The 6,670-nt window shown below is 44.6% G+C and overlaps 1 pseudogene; it reads right to left on the reverse strand.

Annotated features, from left to right (window-relative positions):
* Nucleotides 1-1,794: 1,794 nt before the first annotated feature.
* The window catches only part of LOC111955737 (LHFPL tetraspan subfamily member 3 protein pseudogene), a 33,493-nt pseudogene continuing 28,617 nt past the window's right edge, over nt 1,795-6,670 (reverse strand).

Raw genomic sequence — 6,670 nt, forward strand, 5'->3', positions numbered from 1 at the left:
GACATTTTAATTAAGGTGTCAGTGGTAGCGGATCATCAGCTCTCTTGTCAGCGTTTGTTTGTTAAAATCCAGTACGGACAAGAAGGCTTAAATGGAGACCGTGGGACATGAGCGTAGTCACCGAATGTGCTGATGTACACCCAATTGAACATCAGATTAAAAAAAAAGTATAAATGTAAGTGGTAAAGGTTAAGGTTTTTTTTAAGGGAAACGTCCCAATTCCAGTAAACCTCGTAACCCTTCCACCACAAAGAGCCCTCACGTAAGTTGCTCAGCAAGCCAGACAGTGTTACGAGTCTCAATGGCCCATGCTGCACCCACTGTGAAACAGTGCTAGTATAATTGGAGTGAGAGTAACCCAATTGTCAAGAGCAAATGAGTGAACACAAGTCAAGAAGAATCCACATCAGGTACATGTGCCAGAGGTGAGTTTGACACAAATAAGACGACAGCTCTGTTTGATCAGAGTCTGAACAGCCAATGCTGTAGCCACGGTGTTGCATGTTGCAGTGTGTGCATGTGTGTAAGTTCACCGTTGCCCAAACTCTGTCGGGGACCTCAAGGGGGTGCATTATGGTATTATTTGTCCAGTCACCTTATCAGATCAAGCTTGAATCAGATGGCTTTTTGCAAGATCGTTAACGAGTAGAAATTATATATATATATAATAGTTGCTTCTGTAGTTGGGTGGACAGGTATAGGCCCTGAGTAGATAGCAAAATAAACCGAAAGACGTAGGGCAGATACCCTGTTAGGAGTAGGGCGCAAGTGAAATAAGTCCCTTGTGTGTGGATGAAGATACGCTTGAGAGTGGGGAATTATAATATGTTCCGTAAGTGCTTATACGGTTGGAGATTGCTGGAGTGGGATAATGGTCTGAGCAGTAAGTATAACTTGCTCGAGAGTATCTGTAATCACAAACGAATGTGAAATCTTATTTCGTCTTCTGAGGGTTACCGTATATATGTGTATTTGGCACAGTACACCAAATAGGATAGAACACGTGATAATGTGGTTGTTTAGCTAGGGTCTGAGTCACTAGAGTGTGACAGCGCCTCTGAGCAAATCAGGTAGAACGCCTTGCTCAGTGGAGCACAACGGCCTTAGTCAGACTCAAGTATTTCAAACGCTAGCGGACCTGTTAGTGCATGGTTACCTGATCGCCAAGGACAATTAAAAACAGCTACGTCTTACCTCTTGCGTGTGTAGGTTGCTGAGAGTAGGAATCCCGAGTTAAGCAGTACGACGTCCTACGTGTCCTAACTCGTATAACTGAAGATAGAGATTTCGAGAGAAAACTCACACAAAATATTTGAGTAGCTCTCCGCATCTGTTTTTACAATATCGAATTGGTCATCTGCCTGGATGAGAAAAGGGTCGCTAGGTAAATGAAAATTGGTCTTTACTTAAAGTGGGTTTCTTGTGCGATGATGGATGTGTCTCCTCCTGGTCATTGCATATGCGTCTTTTCTCATTCTGTTCGCTATTCCAACTAACAAAGGGTAGATTCTTTCCCTTCCAGGATGTGACAGTATGAAGCACCTGACCACTGTCAGAGTGACCACTGCAGCTCCCCATGGACACGAACAGTACACACACCCACTCCAGCCAGAGACACTGGGGCTGTCTTCAATTCAATTCACTTGTTCAGAGCATGTGACAATAACACAGAGATGCAACACAGAGATGTCAGTGCAGGCTGTGGTAACAGATCAATAAGAGTATTGTCAGAGGATATCTAGCAGTCCCACACAGTCACAGCAGCAGAGTCCGTAGTAGAGGCATTTGTGTGTGTTAACAGTCGTGGAAGGGCACATTGCTGTCAGAGGCTAAGCTAAAGAGACAGCAAGAGAGTACAGAGAGATAAGTAGATAGATTTAAGACACAATCTCAGGAAATGAAAGAGCAGCCCTCTCTTTCTCTCCATCCCTCTCTCTCTCTTTTCTTCCTCCCTCCCTCTCATTCACTCACAGAACCTCAGGAAATGATAGAGCATCACAGCAGGAATATTGGTGACCTGTTGCCACAAGAAAAGAGCAACCAGTGAAAAAAAAACACCATTGTAAATACAAACCATATTTATGTTTATTTATTTTCCACTTTGTACTTTTACTATTTTCACATCGTTACAACACTGTATATAGACATAACATGATATTTGAAATGTGTCTATTCCTTTGAAACTTTTGTGAGTGTAATATTTACTGTTAATTTTTTATTATCTATTCCACCTGCTTTGGCAATGTTAACATATGTTTCCCATGCCAATAAAGCCCTTCGTATTGAATTGAAAGGAGCGGAGAGGAACTGGAGAAAGTGAGAAAGAAACACAAATCAAATCAAATTGTATTGGTCACATACACATGGTTAGCAGATGTTATTGTGAGTGTAGTGAAATGCTTGTGCTTCTAGATCCAACAGTGCAGCAATATCTAACAGGTAATATCAACAATTCCACAACAAAACCTAATACACACAATCTAGTAAAGGAATGGGATGAGAGTATATAAGTATAAAATATATGGATGAGCAGTGAGAGCGGCTAAGATGCAATAGATAGTAAAGAATAGATAGTGAAGGATACAGTATTCAGTATATACATWTGAGATGAGTAATGCGAKATATGTAAACATTCTTAGTGGCATTATTAACGTGACTAGTGTTCCATTTATTAAAGTGGCTAATGATATCAAGTCTGTAGGTAGGCAGCCGCCTCTCTGTGCTAGTGATGGCTGATTAACAATCTGATGGCCTCTAGATAGAAGCTGTTTAACAATCTCTCTGTCCCAGCTTTGATGCACCTGTACTGACCTYGCCTTCTGGTTGGAAGCGGGGTGAACAGGCAGTGGCTCGGGTGGTTATTGTCCTTGATGATCTTTTTGGCCTTCCTGTGACATCGGGTGCTGTAGGTGTCCTGGAGGGCAGGTAGTTTGCCCCCGGTGATGCGTTGTGCAGACCGCACCACCCTCTGGAGAGCCCTGCGGTTGTGGGCGGTGCAGTGTTTCCCCAATGTGTTTCTGTTCTCTCCTAACATGTGGTTTCCTGTTAGTCTGGAGTTAAACCGGACATGTGGTTTCCTGTTAGTCTGGAGTTAAACAGGACATGTGGTTTCCTGTTAGTCTGGAGTTAAACAGGATATGTGGTTGTCCTGTTAGTCTGGAGTTAAACAGGACATGTGTTTCTGTTAGTCTGGAGTTAAACAGGATATGTGGTTTCCTGTAGTCTGGAGTTAAACAGCGATAGTGTGGTTTCCTGTTAGTCTGGAGTTAAACCGGACATGTGGTTTCCTGTTAGTCTAGAGTTAAACCGGACATGTGGTTTCCTGTTAGTCTGGAGTTAAACAGGACATGTGGTTTCCTGTTAGTCTGGAGTTAAACAGGAGATGATGATATGGATCAGAATTGTGGTAATGATACAAACAGTGCTAACTGGTCTGTAATAATGCACACTGATGTTAAAGCATGTAATAGCTCTAATCTAATCCCACACCCGCTACACCAGGGGTCCCCAATTACATTCAGCCACGGGACAATTTTTTCCTGAGCGAATGGTCGGGGCCGGAACAAAATGTTAAATAATTTGTACTCTGCAAATTGACCGTAAGTAGCCCAAACCGATAGCATTTGACAAAAACATAATAATTTCAAACCTTGATTACATTGGGATATGATCACCTACGCCTCTCTATTTATGAATCATTGGGAACAGATTGTCCTAGCCGGGAGCGTTAGCGCTGCATCAGACTCCGGCACTGATGATCCACATTGCTAATCACTGTTCTCGGATCAGAGGTTGGGACACCTATGAGTTTCTCTCGTTTTCAACGTTGATCTTGTTTATATGTGCTGTGTGTAAGAGAGCGTTGGATTGGATGCTCTGCATTTGACTATGGTCCTCTCACTTCCAGACCTTTTCATAAATAAGACAATACGGTCCTGAGGTGGTCTTATAGCTTGGATCCAGACTGAGAGGAGGGCAGTCATTCTAACTCTGAACTCATCATAAATAATAAAAACATAATTTACCCATTCACTTCCTCTTGCAGTGAGCCAGGGAGATGCAGAGTGAGGAGAGAGCATGGGATCCTACATATGTAGGATCTTAATTTGATCACTTTTGTTATCAATTTTCCTGCACCACATGAAATGCAGATGAGCCTTGTGATTTACAAAAGTCCCTGAAAACCCACACTAACACACGTTTATATTAACAGTATTGCACTTTTCATGTAGACTACTTTTGGCCAACTAATAGCCTAACCAACAAACAGGCAACATCAAATGTTCAAATCCTGTTGTTGCAGGATTATTTTACTGTGACAATATGGGTTAAGATCCTACATCTGTAATGAACAAGGAGCCTAAAGTTTAAGTCTCAGGCAAACATTGAATAAGTCAATTAATGAGCCAATGACAATTAATGAGCCACTGACGCCACCATGGGGCACTCTGTTCACAACGTTGACATCAGCAAACCTCTCGTCCACACGTCGCCATACACGTGGTCTGTGGTTGTGAGACCGGTTGGACGTACTGCCAAATTCTCTAAAACGATGTTGGAGGCGGCTTATGGTAGAGAAGTTAACATAAAATTCTCTGGAAACTGCTCTGATGGACATTCCTGCAGTCAGCATGCCAATTGCATGCTCACTCAAAACATCTATGGCATTGTGTTGTGTGACAAAACTGCACATTTTAGAGTGGCGTTTTATTGTCCCCAGCACAAGGTGCACCTGTGTAATGACCATGCTGTTTAATCAGCTTCTTGATATGCCACACCTGTCAGGTGGATGGATTATCTTGACAAAGGAGAAATGTTAACAAATTTTAACAAATTTGTGCACAACATGAGAGAAATTAGCTTTTTGTGCGTATGGAACATTTCAAGGATCTTTTATTTCAGCTCATGAAACATGGGACCAAAACTTTACATGTTTGTTCATATTTTTGTTCAGTGTACTGTATATATCCTTCACTATCTCCCCCTTCTCTAGATCTTCCCCTCTCCCTCCTCTCTACTCCCTGCCTCTCTCTCGTTCCTTGGCTTTTCTTCTTCTCTCTCCCCATCTTTCTCTCTCGTCATCCTCTCTCTTTCTCTCCTCCTCTCATGTGTTGCCAGCATCAGATGTGGATATAGAACAAGCCATTACCACATATTGCATACTATGTTTTTAGGTCGTTTCTGAAGATTCTCTAACCTTCTCTCGTTGAAAGTTAAGAGTCTGTCCTTGTTCACTCTCTTTCTCTCTTCTTCTCCTCCCAGCTGATAGCTGTTGGCGGGGTAGAGGCCTGGGGGGGAAATCGGGGAGTGGAGGAGTCAGAGTCGGGAACTTTCAGTCCTCTCACTCCTCGTCTCCATCCTCCCGCCAACTGTTGCTGCTTCTCCTCAACACAGACAGATTACAGGCCCAGTTCTCCGCCCTTTCACTCCACGGCTGCTTAATGTCTCGATTGAGGCTGGCTGGTTGGTTGTGATTGAGGCTGGCTGGTTGGTTGGGATTGAGGCTGGTTCAGATGTGGATATAGAACAAGACATTACACATGATACTATAGTTTTATGTGTTGAAGATTCAATCTCCTTCTCTCGTTGAAAGTTAAGAGTCCTGTCTTGTTACTCTCTTCTCTCTCTTCTTCTCCTTCCAGCTGTAGTGTTGGCGGGGTAGAGGCCTGGAGGGGGAAATCGGGGAGTGGAGGAGTCAGAGTCGAGGAGAACGTATTCAGTCCTCCTACTCTCGTCGATCCAATCCTCCCGCCAACTACAGTTGCTGCTTCTCCTCAACGCAGACAGATTACAGCCAGTTCTCGCCCTTTCACCTCCACCGGACTGGCCTTAATGGTCTCCGATTAGCAGCGTGGCTGGTTTGGTTGTGATTTGAGGCTGCTGGTTGGTGGGGATGAGCTGGGATTGGTTGGTTAGGATGAGGCATGGGCTGTTGGTTGGGCATTGAGGCTGGTGGTGGTTGGGATTGAGGCTGAGCTGTTGGGGATTGAGGGCTGGCTGGTTGGGATAGAGGCTGGCTATGGTTGGGTTGGGCTGGTTGGTTGGTTGTGATTGAGGGCTGGTTGTTGGTTTGTGTTGGGTGGCTGGTCTTGCTTAGTGATTGAGGCTGGCTGGTTGGTTGGGATTTGAAGGCGGCTGGTTGTTGGGATTAGAGGCTGCTGGCTTGGTTGGTGAGGCTGGCTGGTTGGTTGGGATTGGGCTGGCTTGTGTTTGGTTGGGTTGAGGCTGGTTGGGGTTGGTGGGAATTGAGGCGGATTGTGTGGATTGGGCTGTGTTGTCTCGGTTGAGCTGGCTGGTTGGGGTTGACTTGAGGCTGGCTGAGTTTGGGTTGCTGATATTGACGGCATGGCTTGGGTAAGTTGGTTGTGATTGAAGGCTGGCTGGTTGGTTGATTGGTGGTTGGGTTGGTTGGGATTAGAGGTGGTTGGTTGGTTGTGATCTGAGGCTGGTTGGTATGGTTCGGGATTGAGTCTGGATTCGGTATGTGTTGGGATTGAGTGGTGTTGGGATGAGGGGTTGGTTGGTTGTGTTGAGGTGGCTGTTGGTTGTGATTGAGGCTGGTTGGCTTTGGTTGTGATTGAGTTGGTTGGTTGGTCTGTGATTGAGGCTGGTTGGTTGGTATGTGATTGGGGCTGGCGGTTGGTTGGGATTAGGCTGGTCTGGTTGGTTG

The sequence above is a fragment of the Salvelinus sp. IW2-2015 genome, linkage group LG3, assembly GCF_002910315.2.
Source record: "Salvelinus sp. IW2-2015 linkage group LG3, ASM291031v2, whole genome shotgun sequence".
Lineage (NCBI taxonomy): Eukaryota > Metazoa > Chordata > Actinopteri > Salmoniformes > Salmonidae > Salvelinus > Salvelinus sp. IW2-2015.